Genomic DNA, 27,250 nt, shown 5'->3' on the forward strand with positions numbered 1-27,250 from the left:
AGCAGTTGTTTTGTAAAATTAAAAGGACAAATCTCATGATTTAAATGTATGAAAGATGTCACCGGTACAGGACAGTTTGTGTGTAATGCATCAGTATGAGGCTGTTTGCTGTTGATGTCTTCTCTAGTTTTGTTTCTTCATCCTGTTTGTTCGCTGATTCACAGACTGTAGACTCCAGTAGACTGCAGAGATTAAGACAAAGACCTGCGGAAAAAAGGATATTTACATTTAAACGCCAAATAGGTTCATATTAATACACTATAAAAAAAATTTAAAAATGTATGTGCTATCTACTTAAAAAAATATGGTAATAATATTACACGTAGTAGTTTTTAATGCTTGATTTCTTTAATGGAATCTACCTGAATAAATCATGTAAAATCACCTAAATTATTTAATCTACGACACAATGAATTTAATATTATTAGTAAAATGTGCTCATTTATTTTAAGTTGATTCTCAAAATCTGCGATTTTGAGTAAGGCCTGTTTGTGTTTGACTTTGAGTTGTGTTCTAAATGTATTTTTTAAATTCTATAAGTCAAAACCTTATTTGAAGTGATTAATTGTGAGAGACCTAAATGTCACAAACCAGGAGAATGTACTACATAAAAAAAAGAATTAAAGCCAATAGGTCAAGTATGTGGCCAAAGAATCTCCCATGATGCATTTGGAGTCGGGGTTCACAGAAGCCCCTGTGGAAACAGGCCAAAAGTGACATTCTTCCAAAAAGCTGTAACCTTAACTGCCCCTCCTTCCTTGCGTTCTAAACCATAAACTGCATCCGAGCTCTAAACAGAGTCCAAAATCATATTCTATCTATCAGAACTACCTCTCCAATGGGAAATAACCCCAGTTTCCTCAGGAGCAGCACAGCTGTTTCCCTCTGAGAGAAGAGAGACAGAGAGAGCGAGAGACAAAGGCTGAAGGAAAGGCATGGTCCTGTGCTTCCTGACCTCACGCTACCGGATTCCACCCATCAAATGCCAATGCAATCTTTTCAATGCATGTAGTTTACCCTCATTCAAATAAAAATACAAATAATTTTTTTTAATTAAAAGGAGAGCATTGTGCTTACATTTTCTGCTTCTCTGATTTTCTTGTGACCTTTGAAATCTCAATTGTGTCTCAGACTGTGCTTAGATTTGCTAAGATCCTAAAGTCTACCATTAAAAGTCGGAGATTTCAATATGTTCTCAAATATTTCTCATCAAATTCTCCTAAAACTTAAAAAAAATGTTTTGCTACCCACATTAGTTTTATCTACACTATGTCGTCAAGTCTTAGTAGAAATATCTCACAATACAACACTACAGTTTTTCTTTGGGGAATCATATGGATTGGACAAAGCTCTCTATATTTGTTGTATGAAACAAATATATATATTGTCTGTATGAAACGGTGAACCATAACTGGAGTATGGTTCAAAGTTTAAAATAACAAAGTGTGGAGCTGAAAAGAGTAAAGGAAGGGATTTAGAAGAAGAATTTCAGTTAATATTTGTATGACAAAAGGGATAAAAATATTAGAGACAGTACAAATGCTTTTGAGACACTACCTCATTCTATACTTTCATTCAGAGCTGTACTGCCACCAGAGTCAATTTAATTTTGCAGAGAAACTGTCTTAAGAGCTTTGGGAAAACTCACAAATCCTAGAATGCAACCTTAAATGACAAACTGGCAGATATTTCAATCAATTTGAGAGGCTTTTTCCTCGCAGATTTTCCTCTGCAGGCATATTTTAAGTGAAAAAACACATGAGATGTGTACATTTTGATATAGTAATTTTCCCTTCTTTTTACGGCTCTTGCTGTCTCAGATGACCACTTGTGTCTCTCTTTCCGTCTCCCTCAGCTTTTTTCTCTCTTTCATACACAAAAGCGATAGAAATAAATACAAAGATACATGCTTGGTTGCTGAAACTAGAAGCACACATTCACACTCGGTTTAATAAGCAAAGAGTCAAGTCTCTGGGGCAGCTGCAGTTTTGGGTCAAAAGCAGACAGGACTATATCTCTGCTGTCACCTCTGTGATGTATGACTAGCGATGGGGCTTGACCTGTGGCCTGTGGACACCTACATGTTGGTAATGCACACTGCTTTTTCCACAAAACATTAAGCAGAACAACCATTTTCAACATTGATGATAATAGGAAATGTTTCTTGAGCAGCAAATCAGCATATTAGAATGATTTCTGAAGGATCATGTGACACTGAAGGCTGGAGTAATGATGCTGAAAATTCAGCTTTGCATCACAGGAATAAATTACATCTTAAAATATTTTAAATTAGAAAACAGTTATTTAAAATTGCAATAATATTTCACAATATTGCTGTTTTTACTGTATTTTTGACCAAATAAATGCAGCCTTGATGAGCATACCACTGAATCGCTTACAAAAGACCCACCGTACCTAAACTACTATATAGAAAACATCGGCTTACCACACACACAAAGATTGAGAAAAAAAACCCCCGTTAAGCAGTTCAAGCACTCGTCCATGACTCTGAGCTGAGGTGGCAGTGGTGACCCATTACTGAAACCCCCTACTGCTTTGGGCAGTCAAACGAGCGCCAGTTCTCTGAAAAGAAGCTGAGACACTGAAGGGCATCGTGGCAGCCTCGTGTGACTCTCACTGGACTTTCTGTAAATCAGTTCAATGGGATTCCTGAGACAAGGTCCAAGATGGATGGGTCTCCTGGGGCTTGTAAGGAACGTTCTGTTCATGGCAGCCTGCTTAGCAACCTGAAGCCACTGAAAACTCCAGAATATATTAGCATTAGCCTTCTAGAGTGGTGATTTTCATATTGTTACTGATTATGTCATTGTAAATGTAGCCATTAAGACACTGAACATAATTGTTAATGTATCATATTTCTAGATCAGGAATGTCTTTAATCAAAATACAAATTTTATGTAAGAGATGTGATTAGATCATGTGTATATTTATTGGGATGGCGCGCAGTCGGAAGCTCCTTTATGCGGGCGCTTCGGATGACAATCAGCGCGAGAAGCGAGCAGAGAAAAGGTACTCCTCTCAGAAAATGTACAAATAAAGGTAATTAAACATCTAAAATTATTATTTGGAGCATTGGGATCGCTAGACGAGGGCTTAATGAACTAATTTTTATGAAAACCTGAAAATCGACATTTTTCACTTTTTTGCCTATAGCTCAAAATTAGGCCATGCTAAACAGAAGCCGGGATGAGTGTGGAACTGACAGGGCAATTTTTAGCAAATGATAATGTTTCTAAAGTGTTTCATTATGGCATTGCTGCAAATAGACCGATGTAAAGGAAAGTTACAGGGAAAGGGAAACTCTTTCCTTGGTCTATTACAACAGAAACACATTAAATCAGGTGGAGTCTATGGGTACAGTTCATACAGACAAAAGGTTGACGCTACTTTGAGTAAAACTGTTCTGTGGGCATTTCAGCACCTGAGCTTACAGATGCACGCTCACACAGTAAAACGAGCAATTCAGCTCTTGTGTAAATCTAATCAGTCTTCCACGGCAAGCCGCAGACGTGTTTAATTGATTCCAGAAACGTTGCCTTTGCGTAAAGCTGGGATGGTGAGAAGAGGAGAAATGGAGGGAAGGATGGAGGGCCGTGAAGAGAGAGGTGGCGCGCTAATGAAAGGTCAGCTGAGATGCACGGCCCACGCTGCAAGTGCCAGAAACACACACAGCAATTTTATGGTTAATTGGGCCATGCATCTGGAGTCATACATCACTGAGGCGTGCAGAGAGACCCAGTGCCAGATCCGAAACACACACACACACACACACTAGAAACACACATGCATTTAGGACGTAGATAACACATACACAAGTCTGATACCACTAGTGGAAATACATCTATTTCTATCATTTCAGCATAAAAATTTGAGTGAAAAGCTTAATTGAAAAATCAGCTTGCCAGTATTTGATTTGTCTCCCTTTGTGCAGCACACAAGCTGCATTAACTCCACAAGTTTGTGTAAAACCTGATGATCATGTTCTTCAGCATCTTGAGAATGACCCAAAGAACGTCTTGTGCTTAAATGGAAGCTGGACATCTGTAATAGAGACTGTGGTAATGATGTATGTGTCTGTCAGACTTACTTCTATCAGAAAAGCCAACGGAGGCACCAGAAGCTTAATGTAACCAAACCGTTGAAGAGCCATTATCAAAACACATCTCAGCATCTCCAACTCAGCTGCATTAGCCCTGAAAGAAAGACAAAGTATTTTATTTTTTCTTATTTATTTATCTATTTTATTATTGTACTGTGCTGTTTAGTATATATTAACAAAATATCCATATTTACTTTGTATATACAGTAAATCAATTTTTAAAAAGCTGGTTCACTGGGAAAAATTACAGTTCACCTTTAGAAAATAAAATAAAATAAAATAAAGCATGTGTACACACAATTTAAGTAAAAGGGTTAGCTTGCCCAAATAATACACTTACTGTCATAATTTATTTAATAATAAAATAAAATAATAAAAAGCATGTGTACACACATTTTAAGTTAAAGAGTTAATACAATTTCATTTACTGTCATAATTTATTAACAAAACAAAACAAAACAACAAAACAAAACAAAATAGGAGTTAGTTATACGAGCTGTACCTCTGATCTAATAATAAAATAAAATAATAAAAAGCATGTGTACACACATTTTAAGTTAAAGAGTTAATACAATTTAATTTACTGTCATAATTTATTAACAAAACAAAACAAAACAACAAAACAAAACAAAATAGGAGTTAGTTATACGAGCTGTACCTCTGATCTATTAGGAAGCCCAGAGAGGTTAGAGAAAGTAGTACGTAGGCAGTCAAAAGAAGTGCAGTCAGCTCAGACAGTATCTGCAGGTGAAAGATAACCAATATAGTATACATAGATAAGTAATATATATATGTGTGTGTGTGTGTGTGTGTATGTATATATATATATAAGTCTTTTGACAGTAAAACACTGATTTTGTATTGTGAGGGAACAATAATTTAGGTCATGATATGAAAAACTTTCTTTTGTCTTAATAATAATAACTCTTACTCAAATAATTTTGCAAGCAACACAGCTGAATAAAAGTGACCTAACAAATTTAGGTGTCAGGCCATATGAGTAATACCATCTCGACGCTCCAAGAACTTAAGGCCAACCATTAGGGAAGTATCATATATGACTGAACTGGCACACCTCTATGGATGGATTTACACTGAAATCATAATCTGGTGATAATTTGCTGTTAATACAAGCAGCGATGTTCATGAGGTTTTCTTGACCTGGCTAACCCATCATACTCCGCAGTGGTTAAGTCAGGTGACTGACCTCATAACGTCGTTGATATGACACCAGCAAACAATTACAGACTTTTTCCTGCGTGACACCAGATAAAATCCAGATCCCAGACCTCAGCCCTGAAGCACTGGCTAATTTTTCAACAATTAACAAAAAGGGGAAAAAATCTATTTTGATTGGTTAAATTTTAAAGCCTCTCCATATCCAGTTTCAAAAATAACAGAGCAAGAGGGCAGAGGGGAAAAAAAGGGGGAAACCATCTTCCAAAATTTGCATTTCAGCAGAGGTCACTGCACAGACCTTGCATTATGAACAGTTAGTCAAACATCCAGCAGGATTGATAGCCCTGTACAGATGATGTAATTGAAATATGCCTAAAAATGAACGTTTTCCTTCTTTTTGGACTGCCACTAAGCAGTTCTGTAGCATCACTTGTCAATGTTAGAGCATGCAAATGGACAACGAGGTATAAATACACACTTTCACATTATTTATTGCTATGCCTGAAGGCCTAGGTTTGTTATTTTCCTTGGATAAGGTGACTGATGCAAAAGGAAGGTTTCCAGGGTCTGGGAAAGCAGTCAGAGCATTTGTATTGGTTGCTGGACCACCAAATGGCTGTTTTATTGGCTGGTGGAGCTATGGAAAGAGATCCAGGGGATACATCTCCGAGAGCCACAACTAAGGGAGCACAACAGAGGTAGGAATCACATGAAAACAGGCCGTTTCATTTCAGCGGGGAGGCAGGGTGGGGCCAAGCTTTCTGGCTAACCAAAACTATGTCTGGGGAACATGGACTTCCAAGGATAACTGACAAGGGCAACTGGGCATCTCTATGTTTGAAAAATAATAGACAACGATTACTTTTTTCAGTCCATACTCAGCTTGTAAAATGCCTTATTATTAGAGGAGCATTTAGGATAATGAGAGAGAGACCGAGGTTGATAATAGACCTTGCGAGGTAGCATAAACCACACAGCAAATTAAAAGCTTTTAAAGCTCCTGTAGATGACAATGAAAGATGGCATTCAGATGATAGCTTTGACATTTCAGTGGGGCACATTTCTGGGAAAATCTGACGTCGATTTCAACAGTGAAAGTAAAAAAAAAAAACACAGAAACAGTACGTACCGTTTGATCCATTAACAAGTTGTTATATACATCTAGCAGAAGCATGAACTGTACAAGCACATAGGCTTGCATTGCAGGGGACCATGCAGGATCGTGAGGCATTTCCTCTCCTGTAATCTGATTGTAGAAAGAACAAAGTTTTGTAGTTAAAAATAAATAAATAAATTCATTCAAATATGAGATTTTTTTTTCTACCAGAATAGTAGCATTATCTGTGAGTTAGTAATACAGCATAACAATAGTTGTGTTCAAAATGTCTTGTACAAATGCTTTTAAGACTACAGATGTTTTTAAATATTTTTTTCATTTCTAGCTGTTCCAATTTACTTAATTATAGCCAATAATTAGAGTTGTCCCAAGGTCACCTTGGTTAGAGATAACAGACCATCTTGAACCAGCAATAAACCAGCTACTATGCTTGAAAAAACAACTTGACTTCTTTAAGTGGTAGAATACTTCCGTTTTCAACAGGAGGTAGCTTTTTAGGTGGTAGATAGTTTTACATTCTTTCTAGTTGGTTAATTAGCGCCATTAACTTGTCAAGATGGTTTAGCCTGTTGATCAGAGCTGGTACAGTAGGCCTAAGGACAACTTGGTTACAGCGAGTAGACTACAAAACAGCTTGACCACCTTAAGCAGTAGAATACATATATTTTTAAACAGGAAGATTCTTTTTAGACGATAGATGTTTCTAGCTGTTGCAATTTGGTTAATTAGAGCAATTAGTTAGTCAAAGGTTGATAGGCCCAAATTCAACTTGGGTAGAGCTTAGAAGACCACACTGAATTAACCAGCTACCATGTTCGAAAAGCAGACTGACCACATTAAATGGTAGAATAAACCTTTTTTTTTTCCTACAGGAAGTGGCATACCTAACATATATATTCCTATGAAATATTTTAGGACTTACTATTTGGACGATCCAATACTTCCCCATTAAATCACAGTACATAAGAAAGTTGCATCACTGTTTGGATCCCAACCTAAAATAACTCTGCTTCATACATCAGTGTTTTTGGACATGAATCATTGGGAACTTGATCACTGTTGATTTCCTAAGAATTCCTGAGGCTGTCTCAGCTGCAGTCACAGACACGTGTGGGTTTTCCCTCACACCAGAACCCTGGTGGCTGCACCGCCGCGGTGTTCTGTTTTCCCTCAGAAATCAACACATCCGAGCCGGCCTCCCTCGCTCCTACTCTCCTCTACTCCACAGAAGAAACAACAGGCACACCCCGGTCTGCATCACCGAAGGCCTTTCAAGATATTTCGGTCAAATTCCTGCTCTCTCCACATGTTTAGGATCACCAGGACCCACTTTGAGGTGGCTTTAATTGTAACATGGTGAGAGCGACATAAAAAGAGGGAGAGACGGGGTTTTCAGAGTGTGAAACTGCATCTGTTAGTATGTGGCACAGTCAGACGTGTTTCAAAGCAAACCGCTGCTCTCCTGATGAGAAGACTTCAAAAACTTGTCGCAGGCCTGCTGTTTGATCGGGCCCAAAAAAGCTCGCTTTTTAAAGACGAGTGAATATGAGCCTATTGTGCTTCGGCCCACAAAGGCGGTTAAGATTCATTTGGCAACGGCGCACACTTGTAAAGCCTGTCTGAAACGTGAGTCTGTTTTTATGTGAGAACTCAGGGAGTCATTTGAGAGACCTTTTTTCCTGTTACACAAACAGCAGGTAGTAAATGACAAGTAAGGCGAGGAACAAGAGTTTCCAATTTAAGGTGAACATGAACATTTCTGCACCACTAGCATAAATGGATCTGCAAAAATAATTTCCAAACAGTTTACTAATTAGAACTAACTCCATTTTCCATAAGATGACAAACAAATAGTCCTGCCTATAAAATATTGTTTAGATGCATATTGAAAGGCAAATTAGAGCATTTTGGAAAAAGTGTTTTTCCACAATCGTCCATAAACTGAAAGTTATTTTATTAAAAATAATATACACCACTGTTGAAAAGGTTTTGATGTTTTTGAAAGAAGTCTCTTATGCTCACCAAGGCTGCATTTATTTGATCAAAAATACAGTAAAACATTAATATTGTAAAACATTAATACATTTAATATTAAAATACAAAATAACTGTTTTAAAGTTTATTCCTGTGATGCAAAGCTGAACTTTTAGCAGCCATTACTCTAGTCTTTAGTATCACATGATCCTTCAGAAATCATTCTAATACGCTGACTTAGTGCACAAGAAATATTTCTTATGACTATCAATGTTGAAAACGGTTATACTGCTTAATATGTTTGTGGAAACTGTTTTTTTTTTCAGAATTCTTTGAGGAATAGAAAGTTCAAAAGAACTATTTATTTAAAATGTAAACATGTCTTTACATCTTTAAGTATTTTTCTTCACTGTTGTTTTTTTTTCCAATTTCATGCATAATTGCTGAATAGAAGTATTAATTTTTTTTTTTTTTTAACTGAACCCGAACTTTTGAATGGTTTTTCATTTCATTCCATTCGAACTCTATATCCTAGAAACGTAGAAATTTAATAAGAATTTTAAATACATCCTCAGTTCATTTCAGAATAGCATGCAGTCTACTGTTTTATCAGAATAAGAAACATCTTGATATAGTGGAGCAAACAAACAAAACAAAAAAAAACTACCCACCTGGGGTATATCAGCAATGTCTCCCAGTCTTGGTTTTCCTGGAGTCCAGCCTGGCCCTTTAAAAATGACGGACAGCTTATTTGAAATTCCTTCAGCTTCCCAGAACCTCTGCCATAGGTACGGGTAATAAAGGAACTTTAGAGAGGAAAGAAAAGAAGAATGAGAGTATAAACCATACATGGCACATGCAGCCTTAATATTAAGCAACCCTCTTTAATGCTGCTTTACCTAAAAACCTTTCACTCAATTATGACGAGGAAATACTACCCTTTAGATTTGTATTTTATTCATTTTACAGACTCTTCATCTCCCTGCATTTTTTTTAATCACAGTTTGCATTTCACCGTAAGATAAACATTATTCTTATTCATTTTATTCATCATCGTCTAGTCCTCGTGTCTAAATGCTTTTTGTCACACACATCAAATCACTCTTACTCCGGACCGCCACAGGAGAGCACCGAAAAAATAATCAAATACAACCTCCATTTGGTTTTGCAGGACTCTTTCACCTCTCCTGAGCCGTATGTTTAAAGTGAAGTAATAATGTTATGGTTACAGCATGGCTTTTCCACTAGCACGGTAATGTGAGGAGAAGCCCGGCTCCCATTGACTCTGCTCAGATATTTACATCTCTAAAATTAGGCCGGTCTGATACACTAGAGCCCATTATGTGAAACCCAATTCATCTGCTGTGTTGATATTTTCACTAGTCAAAGGTCTTGATAGAATGTGGGGGCAAATTAATCTAAACATTTTGTTTATGAATGATGTAAACTTTGCTTACATACTGTGATCACTGAGCCGATGTATGTTAAAATAATACCATAATAAAAAAGCTAACCATAAAACAGACATTATGCAAAGATTAACGCAAAAACACAATACTTTTTTACAAAATAAATCAGCATTTTACTAAAAATAATAAATTAGGAAAATAATGCATTTTTGCTGTAATATTTGTATTAATATTTCAATATATTTGTAAAAATTAAAATAAATTAATTAATAATTAAATTAAAAATAAATATAATCACAGAATATTAGAATTTTAATTCAAAATCCTGACTAACCTCGACAGTCCAGATTTCAAATGTGCTGATTGGGTGTGTGAGCCCATAGACAACTTTATCACTCTCAGGAGTGAACGTACCTGTGATGGGACGAAGCAGAGAACATCTCATTTTCAAAGTGTATCTGGCTTGCATGTGCGTTTATAAATCACAATTCACAAGATCATTTGTTTTGTGAAGTAACAGGTTTTAGTGTTTTTCAGGTTATAAATTACACTACTAATTTGTGCTTTGTGCCATTTTTATTACTCCAGACAGTAGAAACATGCCATGAAATAATGGGGAGAGAGAGTTTAATGAATGCATGTGCTGCTAGGGCTCATTTTCAGACAACAACTACTGGTTGACATTTTTTCAAAAGCAGATACACACAGAACTTACCAAACATCCTGTCCCATATGATCAGAATTCCCGCATAATTCTTATCGATGCAATATGGATTTCGCCCTGCGAATGCATGGTCAAATGTTACACACATAATCACTAGTCATTATGGAATCTCTGTTAACAGGTGTAGAATGGTTTTCCTTAGATAAGGGGTATAACCAGTATTAACAGTGTTACTTAAGTCACATGATAAGACAATACAGGCCTAGCTTTTGACCCACAGTGATAAACTGAGCAACACCAACGCACTATGGCAGGGGGGGCCCAATCGAAACTCCACTAACTACGGAAAGAGAAAGGTGGCCAAATTTCCAGATGGAAAGAACAATATTTATAGATTGGAGGTAAAGCAAACATTACATTGGATTAGAAGACGTATATAGAAGCCAATGAGCCTGATAACACACACTCATAAATATGCGTGCGTGTCACTGCACAAGCTTTACGGCGAGTTAAATGCACACACACACACTCCATGCCTTATTTTACCAGGATATAAACATCAATTTGAGCTTGATGAGGCATATATTGCAAGTGTTAGAGCCGACCATCAGGTTTTTACTTGAGTGCTTGATTTCTGACGTCTGCAAAATGGGAACAGCTCAGCGTAAGTGAGCACCATATTTCAGTACGCCATTATTTCCATGTAATGAGAGATCTGGCAACAGCTGAATTTTATCTTAAAAGAAAGGAGCTCCTTCACAACTTAACTCACGTTCTAATGTTGGATGAGGACTGGGAATTCGACGCCAATAAATTACACGACATCAAAAAAAGCCTATAAAGGGAGCATAAATTATACCCTTCAGAAAATTGGAGACGTGAAGACTGTTTTCACTAATAGAGCTCTACAAGATGGAAGTGATTCCAAATCCATTTCCCGAATGTAAAGCCGATACTGAAGGCCATTTAAACGGCAAATGTAAAGCTTCTGTTTGGAATATTTCATAAAATCTCATTACGTATGATTGAGTGTAGTATTCAGAACCACAGAATGGGCAAAACTACAAATGGTTAGAGTTTTGAAAATGGCTAAACTAAAGTCTAACATGCTATGAAATGGTCAAGAGCAAGAATAGTGAAACAAATGACTTATAATGTGACACTAAAAGTTTTAAAACAGAAATAAAATATGCTAAACAATTAGTAAAGACAAATCTCATAGTACCTCAGTATGAATCCAGAACTGATACAGCAGGTTAAACTGTATGTGCACTGCAAATACTGACGGAGGGACCATCAGTGCCAAAGGAAGGTAAAACACCTGATAAAACACATCAAATATTATCACTTCATAATAGGCCATTAGCTACACTGTTAGAGCTCATTATCTAATAACTGTTACATGATCTAACATGTATCGTGCCAAAAATTATCACAGATTAATTAGTGAGATGCAGGTACTTTGTACCCATGAGGAAAACTGCTGGGTGACAGACTGGCGTAGTGCTGTCGACAGATTGTAGTATTCAGAACTGTGGTGAACCTGATGGGCAGCCCACAGGAAGTTTAACTCTGAAACAACAAAAAGAGAGAAAGATACAGCTGAATGACATTGTCAAAACAATGTGGAGAATGTGAATCAATGATAAGCAGCAATGAAAGAGACTAATTTCTATGTTTTGACTGTAGACATTTTTTTTTGGCAAATGCTCTACATTTGACCTGTGCTGGATCTGGTGCTATATTAAATCTCTTGACATTACTGGACCATCGAGACAGTAACTGTTCTGTAAATTACTGGTCCACAAAAAAAAAAGAACAAAAAAAAAAAAGAAAATCCAGCTTAAAAAAAAAAAGGAAAGGGACCATTTTCGGACCACCAATATCTTTTTTGGGCAGTAAGATTTGTCTGCATCCTTCTGAATATGCACAAGGAGAATTCTTCTAAAAAAATAAATAAAATAAAATAATGAATAAAAATAGATGTACCTGAAGTTTCTGTGGATTCTAGTATTTGGAACATTTTTACATTTTCTCAAGAAAATACACTGTGTTAAAAAGAGTTTTAAAAAAAAGTCCACCCCTAAGTCTCAATAATATTCTGGTCCCTTGATACGGCTCGGGTTCCTCCTTCAATAGAAGTCTACGGGATTGCCTAAGCAAGCACCTCTAATGAGGCTGCAAACACTGTCAAATCTTTTTAGGATTTTTCTCTGAGATAGTCGAAGGCCTTGTGTAAGTGTGAGGTCCATCAAATCTAAGAGCTGGTGAAGTTCCCAATTAAATGCTGCGATCCAGCTAACAAAACACACCGTGGTGAGTGTAAGAACGAAATCTTCCTCTCTGCCAGTGGGGCTCCGCTGAGATGTTAGAATAACCAGGCCAGCAAAGTGAGCAGTCGAAGCTCTCCATTGAGAAAACAACATCAAACTGTCCACTTAATCCAGATAACAGAACCAGGAATGGATGCTTTGTTTTTATTCACACACTATGAATTTTCAATGCATTTTAGATGCAATGCAAATATATATAAATAATAATAGTTACAAAAAAAAAGTGTAATTTTACTTGCATCACCAAACAGAATTGCAAACAAAGTGACATGAAAATTTAGTTTCCCTAAACATTCCCCCTTGCTATTGGTTGAACAAGACAGATAGTCCCGCCCCAAAATAATGCCATTGGTTGTCTTTGCATTTCAAGCTATTATAGAAGTACTTTACATTATAAATATACACAATTCAGTTTTAAATTCCAAACTTTAAATGAAGTATTGCATGAGCTAATACTACTTTGTTATAAATGACACTCTTTAGTGCTTTCTGCTTGAAATCAAGAGATGAAATGAGAGGTTTTTCTCCAAACACACCCGCAGAGCTCCAGTCATTGCTTGAGAGTGTGTGAGCCCATGCTTTCACCTCCTAGGGCAGAGCAGTGTAAGATTGATGTGGGGTGTCACTGGTAGGAAGTATGTTCAGCTAGGCCTCATTGCAATCCATGTCCTCGTGCGCCGGCCTCGGCTGGAAGCCGCATAGTTTGGCAGGCAGTATTCAGAGGGGAAGAGCTTTAATGATGAGAACCTATGCCACAGAAAAGACTTTCTCATCATGCCTGAAGATCATGGTCTGCTCAGACGCGGAGATTGTGTTCTTTTCTCAAGAATACAGGGAATAAACAGCATGGTTGCACAGAAAGCAGTGTGTACTATAAATGGATATAGAAACTCATTATTTTGGTCTCAACAGTCAAGGAGAGATAACATACAACAATTGTAGTTAATTCACAGCCACAAATAGAATTTGCTAGTTAGTTAGGGTGAGATAAATAACAATCATAATAATCATAATAATAATAAAAGTATTATGAATTATAAAATAAAAAATATTATTATTATTATTATTACTACACAGATTATTATTATTGATTGGACAAAAATCTTGGTAGCGCTGAATAAGTCATCAAAATTGTTAATAATATCATGCAAAAAGGTTAAAAACTGCTAAATGGAATTAGTATATACAGTAGGTGACCTCAAAGCTAATATACATGGACTAAATTAATTTAATTATTTTTGTTTTTAAGCATTTCTAATATTTCCATACATTTTAAGATTTTTCTTTTCTTGAAAATGTCCATCGTGCTTGCTCATGCCACAATTTTAGGACTTCAAATTGTTTTTTTCTCTATCTAAATTGATATCCATGTCATGACATTCTCAGAATGAATGGACGAAATTCATGGCATCTAAGTAAATCAAAGTGTCTATTGTACTTAAATCGCTCTTATCTATAAACTCTGGTATGAACGCAAAGTACAGGAACAGAAATGCATAAACTCACGTACACTGTAAAAAATGACAGTGAATTTAATGGTAAAAGACTGTAAAAATGCTACAGTAAAAACCTGTTAAATGGTTAACGGTAAATTCCCCTACTATATACGGTGAAAAACTGTATTGGACATTACATGTAATTTTACGGTAGTACACCGTTTTTGGAAGTGAAAAAGGCCGTATAATTTACAGTTAATAACCGTAAATTGACATTCCCAGAATTAACTGTGAACGTCTGGGCAGAGAGGACAAGCTGTCGGCGAATAAAAGAGGCCAACACAAACAGTCAGCCGAAGCAACCAAACCCATGTCTGTCACCACAATACTTCCCAATGTCTTCGCTCACAGTCAAAACTGCTGCTGAAGACATTTGTAAAAAGAGTGGTACTTTTCAAATGACAGTGCACATGAATAATCTCAGCAGATATTCAGAAAAACTGTGCGTTTGTTAATTGTTAATAAATACATTAATACTGTGCAACTAAGTTTTATTAACCGAATCAGTGTTTTTGAACAAATCTGTTAAAAGAATGCGCCAATGACTAACTCATAAAGACAACAGCTGCATCAGATATTGCATACGAAAAAAAGCGAAGCAGTTAAGTCGCCAAGTAGTTAATTATTCAAACGAAGTAAAGTAACAAGTGTATTTCCTTAACATATTTTATTACTAAAGGTAATCATTACTTGTTTATGTTGAGTAACCACTCGGACAGATTCAATGAATTTAAGAACCATTGGACTAATTCAAATGGTAACTTTTCTTTTTGTTCTTTTTGAATGATTCATTAAAAGGGCTGGCTCATAAGAACTGTTAGTGAATCACATTACACTTGATGTGCTGTATGTTTTTGATTCACTAAAAAGAATTGGTTTAAAGGAGTCATTTGTTATTTAATCAGACTACACTGGTTGTGCAGTATGTTATTGCTTTCAGGGTTTGCCACTGCAATTCAGTGCATGAAACACTGGCATAGATTAAATTATCGATCTTGGTATTTTAAGAATAGATATCAAAATCAAGTTCAAATGATGATTGGGATTATTCAGAAAAATATTTTTACCCAGCCCTACTTCACACATGGCATATAGTGAAGGTAGACTCCAATCCTGAAGGACAAAATTTTTGACAGCAAAAGACATTTCTCAGACTGACTTGGTCTGGCCTCATCCAAAAATCACATACACACACACACACACACACTTGCCTACAATCACAAGTGGCTGATTTGCTGGACATTGTTGATATTATTGCAGGGTCCCGGGGGCACTCGTTTGAGTCCTGGCTCTACATCCTGACCGGTTTGATTCTTTTGTACGCCCTCCAACCTGCACGGCCGGGGACTTCCAGAGGCAGAAGAAGATTTATGAAGCCCCCGTGGCCAATAAATAGATTAATACTGTGCAACTAAGTTTTATTAACCGAATCAGTGTTTCTGAACAAATCTGTTAAAAGAATGCGCCAATGACTAACTCATAAAGACAACAGCTGCATCAGATATTCAGGGTTTGCCACTGCAATTCAGTGCATGAAACACTGGCATAGATTAAATTATCGATCTTGGTATTTTAAGAATAGATATCAAAATCAAGTTCAAATGATGATTGGGATTATTCAGAAAAATATTTTTACCCAGCCCTACTTCACACATGGCATATAGTGAAGGTAGACTCCAATCCTGAAGGACAAAATTTTTGACAGCAAAAGACATTTCTCAGACTGACTTGGTCTGGCCTCATCCAAAAATCACATACACACACACACACACACACTTGCCTACAATCACAAGTGGCTGATTTGCTGGACATTGTTGATATTATTGCAGGGTCCCGGGGGCACTCGTTTGAGTCCTGGCTCTACATCCTGACCGGTTTGATTCTTTTGTACGCCCTCCAACCTGCACGGCCGGGGACTTCCAGAGGCAGAAGAAGATTTATGAAGCCCCCGTGGCCAGGGGTTAAACCCCGCTGCCTTCCACCAAGAGGATTCCTTTTGAAAACAATAACATCCAGTCCCGGCCTCCTTTGGAACGGCCCACAGCAGCATTGACGAGATGTGTTTGTCTTGACAACTGCCGCTGTCTGCGTAAATGCTAAACGTGTGCCACTACTGTATCCTGAACCTGATATTGAGAATTGCATATGTAAACAGATGTGCTACTGCAACCTTTTGCTACTGGAGAAAGCTGCCTTTTTTCTTTTTATGACTTTTCTGATTCCAGTTACAAATGAAAAATGTGCAAATAACGTCAAACCTCTGTACCGTACAACTTTCCTCTGCGCAACTTTACAAGGTTACATCAGATGTAATATTTACTCATTTTGCCCCAAGCATATCCAATGATGACAGCCATGTCATGGCATTTCTAACATGATCAAAGTTTAGTTTTGGAAAACCCAGTGGCTCAAGTGCCATAAACCTTTCCCACTGTAAAACACTGAACGGGGTGAGGTGATAAAGAATGTAACATTACGTACTGCCTTCCATAACTTGTTTATAGTTTCTCTTCGACTTTATGACCCTCCCTGCCCCGTCTAAACTTATAACATCTAACCTCAACCAAACCTCAAACTACAGTAGAAAGAACGACAGAATATGACCCTTCTGCTAGACTGCACACCAGATAAAAGCATGTCTTAGAAACCCGGACAATATCCTCCTTGGACGGACCAAACGTTTCCCAAAGTATCATTATTCAAATGTCTTTATGTGACTCTAGTGAAAGAAAAGGAGAGGGAATTAGGGACTTGAAATGCATGTTGCTTTACAAAATTTGGGCTTACAAGTGGGTCTCCTGATCCAAAGACCTGCAGGACTTGTAATTAATCTAAAGACGTCATGCAACACATCTACGAGGAACAGAATGCAACCTAAGGCCAAATTAATCACTAAAACTAAGGTTATTTAAGCGAGTCTGCCATCAAAAGCACTCCAATCTGAGAGCATTACTGTCGGAAAATCAATCTTCTGAAACTTTTGGGGATGCAATGTAACATTTACTGAAAAAAACAGGAAAAAAAACTTTTAATCTGAAAAATAGGGGGGCACTAGAAAAAAAAATCTGTTTACATCTAATTTAATACATTGTTGCATTACAATCTGTTTTAGAAACATGACAATTTAAAGGAATAGTTCGCCCAAAAATGAATCCCCAGGCAATCCAAGATCTAGATAAGTTTATTTCTTCATTGGAACAGATTTGGAGAAATTTTGCATTACATCACTTGCTCACCAAAGGATCCTCTGCAGTGAATGGGTGCCATCAGAATGAGAGTCCAAACAGCTGATAAAAACATCACAATAATAACGTCTTGTGAAGTGAAAACTGCTGGATCCATTGGTGAGCAAGTGCAGAGGTATTTCTTATTTATTCTGTTAGTTCTACATAACATTTCTTTGTTTTAGATTTTTCAAAAACCCCAAACTTTATTTCCAGGTTTAAATTACAGTAGATCCTCAAACCCAGATTTTCAATGTGGTCTCAGACTTCTGTAGCCCACCATACATCTTTCATTGCTCATGACTCATGAGACTGAGAAATGAAAGACTAACTTGATGAAGCCCTAATGCAACAGCAGCCACTGTGGTCTTCCTGTCAAAAGCCCATTGGGTTTCTTCAGAGTTCCTGAACGGAGGGCTGAGCTGAGGTTTTGGTAGAGCTCTTTGGAAATAGTAGCATATGGGGACCAGAATCACTGTTGGTCTGCCTCCATGAGAGCGACAGTGCAAACTGAGCTAACACTGCTGTCAGCGAGCCAGCCGCATTCAATCTCTCTACATTATTTTTTATTTCAAGAACACTGAAATGTCAACTATACAATCAAAATGGCAACAAATATCTGTTTGATTTAATGCAAAAGCACATCTTGTAGACAGTCAACCATATTCCTTATTGCACATTGGAGACAGCAGCTATTTTAATACACTTCTCTGTCTACAAAAAATCTTGATGCAAAAAAAAATCCAGAAGACCATTAACCTAGTCCGGGCTAAACCATAAACCTCGTCTGGCCCATGTTGCCAAAACAGACCGTGCGGTCGGAAAGCCAGCCCCGCTTCAGTGGAGTGCGGCATCACTATAGTGGAATACATGGAAAGGCCAAACACCACCAAGAGTAGCAATAAAGGTTTGCAGGCAACTGGAAAATAAGGCAACATGTGGAAAAAATGCGACAGAGAATGACAGAAGAGAGCAGAATGGACGCATGCAAATAGCTCACGCAGAAGCAGATGCCTGGACAGCATCAAAAGCCACCAAAACCAAACGCAGCCTTTGATTTATGAGGATATGAATTTCTAACAATATTAAATGGCTACTTCAGACAAGGAAAAACACCTACTTTACAAATTGGTCTTACATTTAAGCTTGAATTTAGTTTTAAATGTCATTCAAGACAGCTGTGATAAATTCTGTAAAAACACAATACAAATTTTAAATGCTACAGATTTTATATTACAGATATAACAGGCATTTTCACAGATCCCTACATGCCTATATTATCAAAAAAGGGATTTTCTTTTCACATCTTAACTTGTGTGGGTGAAAATAAAATTAATAAAAATGATCAAAATTTTTCAGATTTTACAATGGCACTAATTAGGGTCAGTATAGTTTTATAGTGGTCATATTTCTGCTGTTATTCCCTTAAAATGGTTTTCTCATGCTAGAATAAAGATTTATAGCTTACAAGTCCCAAAAGAATAGAGCTTTAGATAAAAGCTTCTGTGCGCCAACTGAATCAAAACTGAATATGAAAACTACTCAAGGATCATTAGCGAAAACATTAGACCACCAGCTGTTTACCACTCAAATCAGTGGTCAGAAGAGAAATATGAAATAACTAAGGTGGACATGTGTTGTAGTCAAAGAGCTGGTGCTGGTTTTTGGTCATCAAATAATCATAACATATTTGAAAAAAACAATTGTTTTAAAAAGGTTTCTATGTATTTTTATTGCATTTTAATGTGATAAATTAACATAACACTTTCTTAAAATACTACTAATTATTACATATTATTAATAGTTCACCCAGAAATGTTAATGTCCTCACCCTTAGGTCATCTAAGATGTAGAGGAGTTTATTTCTTCATCTGAGCAGATTTTGAGAAACTTAGATTTAAATCACTTCCTCTACAGTGAATGGGTGCCGTCAGAGTGACAGTCCAAACACCTTATAAAATCATTAATCCACAAGCAATTGCAAGTAACTCACAACATGTGTGTTTGTAATAAACAAATCCATCAATAAGACATTTTTAACTTAAACCATTGCTTCCATAATATTCCTTTCTCCAATGAAAAAGTCATCTAGTCTGAATCAGGAGTGAAATATGCACAGATCACGCAGAGTTTAAAAGCAAGTCCAAAACAATATTAAACAAATATAAACAATATTTTAAAAAATGTTGGTCGAGATTGATTTGAGAGGACACTGGAGTTTTCACTGGAGAAAGGATTATTATTATGGATTATGGATTCTTACGATTCCCATTGATACTTCAGTCACATTTCAGATTCTTTTCTCAGCAATATTCTCTGGTTGTAAAGGTATAGCAGCTAAACTACTGTAACTTAAAAAAAAAAGAAAAGCCATTATGTCTGGGTCTTTTATGAATTATAACCATACGATATCCAAAAGAAGTCATCTTGGACAGCGATGGAACAGAAAACTAGACAAATAATTTCCTCTGACTACAAAAAGAACCAATTGGGCACAGGAGACCTATGACAAAAATGACATTTCTGACTCGGAGCAGGAACCCGAGACAATGGAAAACATAACATGACAGCCAAAAGCACCTCATCACTTTATTTAGGGGTCCAAGTGAAGTCTGGAGAGATGTAATTTGAAAAACGTCCTGCCATCGTATCAGCATTAAATCTCAAATGGATGGAATTGGTGTAGCATATGGTAAGCATACTTCAAAAGCAAAGGGCAGTTGCCTGTTTTTACCTTTTTCACTCAGAAGAAACTGAAGTCAATGGCCTGGCCTCTGACACACTGTGGATGTTTACTCGTGTAATAGAAGAGGACATGGGGAAATTTATTGAGCAATGCACATTTGAGACAACAAAACAGCCTGTGAAATTGTATTTTGGTAAACCAAAACTAGGATTATGCTTTCTTCTCCTCCAGCATACTGGAGAGCTGCTTTCAAGGACAAGATCCAACATCTCAAGACAGAGAACTGTTGAGAAGCAGATTTACAGTCTATGGTAACAAAGTATGTTTACTGGCAATGCAGTTCTGCGACGGCTGCTATTGAGGAAAGAAGAAAAACACCACAGCGCTCAAAGATTACAGCTGTGACAATGTTATCCTCTGTTTGGACACATGTCTCACGGCTCTGTGCCTGAACTCTCATGCTACGCAAACATAAGTGTCTTTTGCAATCGCCTACTTCTTGACAGATTGATATTTCAAATGCGCAGCCAGATAAAGCGTTTCACCTAAGATGCATTTTCCACATCTGGATAGCCGATAGATTATACTTTATGTAAATGTGTTTACTGAAATATGGAAAATAAAAATCCTATAGAGTCTGAGGTAAATCAAAAACAGTCATCGGTTACTCACTTTTCCAAGTTATGAACTCGCAAAAGTAGCAAGACATACGATCCTTAAGGGTCAAAACAACATTATCATGGAACCAAACCAGCCCTTATGGCAATAACATAAAACTAACATCCGCAGATATGACTTAAGAAACAAATAATGTTTCCAGAACATTTAAACATTACCAAAAGCTATTTTAATTTAAGACAATGAAAAATGAACAGTTCATTTTTGACGTTTCGAGGGACGGCAAGAATATCAGTGAATTATGACCTAAATTTTTATGTTTTTCACAAAAACTTATCATATGGATTGAGTTTTTTTTTGTTTTTTTTTGTCTTTACATCACTATAAACTATATGGAAAATTTGAATAGTTCCTCTCCCAGTCCTGAAAGGTGTAAAAAATACTATTAGTGCTAGATTAAAGCACCATATAAATAAAAAAAATAATCATATTAAAATTCACAAGAAGAAAGTAGCACACCCTGTAAAAAGGGGAATGTTACGATGTTCCATTTGTACATTCAGCAAACTCCTTTAAAGCAGATGGACGGATATAATAGCAGTGCATTTGGCAGGATTCACATACCATGGGCAAATCGATGGAACCAGTAGTATCCCATGTCCACACCAAGAAACGCAAGCCACCACGTCCAAGCCGAATCCCAGGGAAGCTCCAATATACGGAAGTTGTTCCAGACATAAATATAAGCTGACAGCTCCAAACTTCTCATCATGAGCCTTGAGAAAGACACCAAAAGTGCAGAATTAAGTTACATCATAAAACATGAAATAACATTAGTTTTGTTCCTAGTTCCTTTCTGTTCTCGAAACACTGCATAATCTCTTTGTAAGGTCAAGTGTTATCTGATATGTAATATGACTATTGACAAAATCAGGTTTTGAAATCTATGACTTTCTTGTGTTTCATATCTACAGACATTTGAAGGAACTGTGAACGAAATCTCACACTTGGGAAGTTATTGTCAACTCACTGAGGCAGACGGGACATCATCCCTGTGGACAAAGACGTGATGAAGTCGTTGATCTTGATGCGAGGGCCATCTGTCTTTAACCATCCCAACACAATCTCCAATAATATCAAACCAATGAAATATGGTGTGGCCTACAACACACAAAAATTATAAATCCTGCTGTAAATGAAAACAAACATAACAGTTACTCTAACTTTAAATACCGTGTTAATACAATTCACTGATGCAACCTTTTAAGTGCTGCATCTTAACATAAAAGATTGAGTCAAGTTTTGCAAATGCTACACATGACTTTCTATAACAGCCCTAGTGCATGTCAAACTAAGCATAAAACTTCAACACACTAGGCATCTGTCAGCAAATAAAGTCCTTCCTTTGCATAAGTACGTGGAGTCATTCTGTTACAAAGTCACGGGTTCAATTCCCAGGAATGCCTGAACTATTATTAGTATAGGGACACATTGATACGGACAAGAACTGTTAAATATCAATAAGCCAATAATTCATGTTGTGGCCGATAACCAATAAATGTCTAAAATTAAAATGTAATACCGTCGATATACATTAAAAGCATTTCTGTAGCTCAAACTGTCCAGCATGTTGCTAGCAACACAAAGGTCATGGGTTCGATTCCCAGTGGGAAAAAAATGTACACTGAATGCACATAATTTCATAAATATAATTAATAAATATACAAAATTTATATTTTTTATTACCTATATTTAATTTACTTATATTAATTTATATATATATATATATATATATATATAAATATTATTTATTTAATTTATTTATATAATTAATGTATTATTTAGAATTCATTTCACAAATATAATTTATAACTAAAATTAATTAAATACTCAAACTAAACATTAAAAACTAAAATCAATCATTCTAAATGTTAATGCTACAAGTGAATATGGCCAATAAGGTACCAATATACTGTACTGTGCATTCCTATTAATGTATAGCTTCAATGTAATGTAAGCTGCATAAAAGTGTCTTGCCAAATGCGCACATTTCAATGCAAAGTGTGTTTTGGATTGGAGCATATGGAATTGGAAGGTTCCACTCGAGTTGGACTCTCTAAACTTCTGTAATCACCAATTTTATAATTTACCAGCAAGTTTTAACTTTAAGGACTTGGATGTAAAGGAAGTTTTTCAGGATTTCTTAAACTTGGATTACCCATCAAAACCTGGAGCAAAAAACAAAAGACCAATTAAAAACTTAACAGATGTGGTGCTGGCAGTACTCTGGGCCACTCTTTGCAGTGTGAAACCCGAGACTCACTTTCTCACATGCACACGGAACTGAGAGTGTGGTAGTGGGAGGAGGGGAGGGGGGGTTGGGGCACAACAGTATAGAGTAGATCTACGGGTGGAACGGGACATGTGTATGTGAGTGTGTGTACAAGTGAACTGAGGCAGGATAGACCACTTGGGAACCCCTATCACACGCAAACCTGGAAACATCTGGCCAACCGACTGCAACAAAGCTCTAGCTGCTAGTACTATGAAACCTACTTACAAAACTTACAAACTAAAGTTGATGAAAACAAAATTCAATCTAATTAGATATTTAACTTCAGTGAGCTATGCTGTTTGTAAACTATAAGTAAACTATACGTGCACTTCAATTTCATAGGTTTGAGAAACTTATTTTAACATTTTTCAGCATGTTTTTTTTTAAGAAACAAAATGAAAACCGCTATTAGCCCTGCAGTAACATATTTCAAGCTTGCAAAAATTGTTGAGGGGCTCTTAATTGTTGTATATAAAGCTGTGATTGTGGACTCAGATCTCACCAGAAACAAAAAATGACATTTGTGAAGCAGATGTTAGTATTTTAGTTTTTTTCTTCAGCTTTCTTGGTCAGATTCTGGATGGTTCATGTAACTTTACACAAAAATACAAATACAGTCAAACAGTTTTTTAAGAAATGTACTGTCAACTAAACTTGCTTTATACAAATTTCTAATAACACTTTTTATTGAGATTTTATTGTTTCAACTTCGCTTTTATCGTCTAACAGTGACGTGTAGACAGTCTGAACGACAGGTTTCAATTATACTCCAAATTCAAACTTATGGAAGAAAATATCTAAAATGTTGAAGCACAAATCCATGTATTGACCAAGACAAGAAAACACAGAGAATTTCTATTGTCTCACCCACACACATCAAGAGACAGAAACTTCAAATAAAGTTCTGCAGGAATGGTGAGCGAGGCAATTTAACAAGTGTGTGTTTGTGACAGAATTTCAACAATTAGGATTCCTGCTGTGTGGTTAATTGCAATTTCTCTATTCATGTGTTTATGGCGGCCTGTAAAAATGTGAGTGTTTTACCTCAAATAACAAACATGTGCTGATTTGAGTGCAGCCAAACCAAAAAACACACATATGGGTCTGTTAAAATGTAAGGAGCGAGCTCCCCGCTGTAGGGCTTAAAAACCTGAACAGGTGGCAGACTTGTTTTCCATTTGTTGCAGGCATGGTGCTCACTGTTTTTGCACGTTAATGAAAATTAAGAGACCACACAATTAAAGGTACAATATGCAATTACGGCATCATTTAAACCTGTGGTATTAGAAGTGTTGTTAGAAAACATGGGTGGAGAAACCAATACTGAAGAAACCCTGAAGAAATCACGATTACAGATGTTTTGTTTACAATAATATACTGACCATATGAAACATGATTAACAAAATTAAGAGCAATTATGCTAGTTTATATATACGTGTGTGTATAAATAAATAAATAAATAAATAAATATGTGTGTGTGTGTGTGTTATCGATATATTATCTGCAAAAAAAAATAAAAAATGATGATAGATAGATAGATAGATAGATACTTTTCACAATATAATGCCATAATACTGTAGTATAACACTGCATTTCTATGGCACTCCTGCACAATTTCTAATGCGTTCTCGCTCTCTTTTAACACAAAGAAAGTTGCTATGCCTGCTGAAACAGGAATGAAGACAAGTTTCGTTGGGGAAGAATATATACGTGTGTGTATAAATAAATAAAATAAATAAATATGTGTGCGTGTGTTATCGATATATTATCTGCAAAAAAAAATAAAAAATGATGATAGATAGATAGATAGATACTTTTCACAATATAATGCCATAATACTGTAGTATAACACTGCATTTCTATGGCACTCCTGCACAATTTCTAATGCGTTCTCGCTCTCTTTTAACACAAAGAAAGTTGCTATGCCTGCTGAAACAGGAATGAAGACAAGTTTCGTTGGGGAAGAAAAAGAAGAAGTAAAAGACGTAAACACCCCATGCAAGCTCAGCTTGTGTAAACTGTGGCGAAAACTCACATTCTCTGTGAGTGTGCTGTTGTTGTTAAACACTGTAGTTCGCACAGTATACAGCTGTGCATCATCTCGCAGCTGTTTTCCTAAATCCACAATGAACGCGCTAGTGATGTCACACGTACCTGGTTGACATATGTCGGCACCTCTCGTACAGTCGCGAATGAGGATTCATTAGGAGTCATTAAACTAAACAGCATACGAACCCCCTGAGAAACGGTCACATTGGTTACTTCCACTCGCGCCATTGCGTTTGTAAATGTGGTCAAAATAAAACTACAGTATAGATCAGTGGCTCCTCTCACTGCCGGATTTATGTATGCTGGGCGTTTATGAACACCTACAGGAGTCCGGACCTTTGAACTTCACAGTAACGCCGCCATGAAGAGAGACGTCGTCATCACATGACTCACGACAAGCACTTTTACTTACTAAGATTGATAATATAGCCGAGTCGACCTATAGGCCTGCTTTTATTTTTATTGCAGAAAGACATAGAGAACTGAGTGATTATTTAGATAACAGATAATATATCGATAATAGGCACAATTAAATAATATATTGGCACTTTTTGCATACTTTCGCAACACTAGGCTACATGACTTAAAGGGGTCATATGATGCTTTTTTAAAGATCATTATTTTGTGTATTTGGTGTAACAGAATATGTTGGCAGAGTAAGAATAAACTAAATGATTCAGTAGTACTTTTTTGAATACTAAAAAGCATGGTTTCTTCCCTGACAATTTACATTAATGGATATGGAATTCTAAATTTTTCAGACAGTATACTGAATACTGAAATACTGATATACTGAATTAATTATTTGTTATCACTTTTTTCTTTTTTACATTCGTATAGTGTTAAATAATTTTATTCTAAATTTTATTTTTATAAATATAGAAAGACAGAGGCCTATCATATATGAATCCCTTTAAGGCTGCAGCAGCAAACTGTAAATTAACAGATATTTTGGAAAAGGTTGTAGTGTCTGCTGCTGTTTTTGGCTTTGACTATATTTAAAACAATGTAGCTTTTCCTATCCAGGAGAAAGAACCTAAGAAGTCAAAGGGCAGTAAAAGGCTTCGATGTGAAACAGAGAGTAGCATGGCTTTGTGTGTGACCTCTCTATTCCATTGTGCAGGAAGTTCCGGAAATCTCCTTGGTGATGCAAAAACATTCAAACAAAATATCTTTTTGTGGTTTCTTCCGTCAAAAGCAGTTGAAGCTACAATGTTGATTCTTTTGGCAGGACCCTCAGAATCACTGGTCCTGGTGGGCAAAGGTGTCTTGATTCTCCTGGCTTGCATTACGAATTAGAATGCAGGCTCACTCTGTGGCGACAGCAAGAACGGACCATAACAATATTTCAGACCTGATTTTGTAATAGAATATGATCCGTTTGCTCACCCACCTCTCAGAATTAAGGCAGAAATCGTGACTCTGCCTGGAGGAGAAGTTGAGTTTAGCATATTCCCGTGCCCCTTCCTTAATAGCTTATTCATGTAAGCTCCTCGCTCAGCCTTAGCATATATTTGTCTCATAATCATGGTGATGAGTCGCAGACCCTCACTGGATTTCTCTATAGAAACATTCAACTTAAGGCATGAAGGTGCCGAGGGTTAAAAAATGTTCTTGATGGATAAGACTCGCAGCTGAATACACAACGGTTGTGTATCAGTGCATAAGGTCCAGTCAAATTGTGTGCAATTAAGGCCCAGAATTTCAGCTTCTGTAAGGAGGTCCCTATCACGCAGCAACAGCATTAAAGTAGATGCAAAGTGACTCAAGTCAGATGACACAAATTCTAACTACTACTTAAATCTACTACTTAAAGAATAAGCAGTTGAGCAACAGAAGAGGACAGCAGCTTGTGTTTTGTTTTGTTTCTCATTAGATTTTAGCACGGTTGTCGTGCCCCTGTCCCGACGCTAAAGTGCCCTTTTGGTCCGATCAAGGTACCCCCGGACTGCGATTCGTGATTTCTACCAAAGTGGAATACATTTTCTAAATTTTTTATTTTTTTTTTATAAATAAATAAACAAACCTTGCTATGTGTACTGTGCT

The 27,250-nt window shown here is 36.6% G+C and overlaps 1 pseudogene; it reads right to left on the reverse strand.

Annotated features, from left to right (window-relative positions):
- Nucleotides 1-112: 112 nt before the first annotated feature.
- LOC107730875 (alkylglycerol monooxygenase-like) lies at nt 113-25,557 on the reverse strand (annotated as a pseudogene).
- Nucleotides 25,558-27,250: the final 1,693 nt, after the last annotated feature.

The sequence above is a fragment of the Sinocyclocheilus rhinocerous genome, unplaced genomic scaffold, assembly GCF_001515625.1.
Source record: "Sinocyclocheilus rhinocerous isolate Xijiao unplaced genomic scaffold, SAMN03320098_v1.1 scaffold938, whole genome shotgun sequence".
NCBI classification, from domain to species: domain Eukaryota; kingdom Metazoa; phylum Chordata; class Actinopteri; order Cypriniformes; family Cyprinidae; genus Sinocyclocheilus; species Sinocyclocheilus rhinocerous.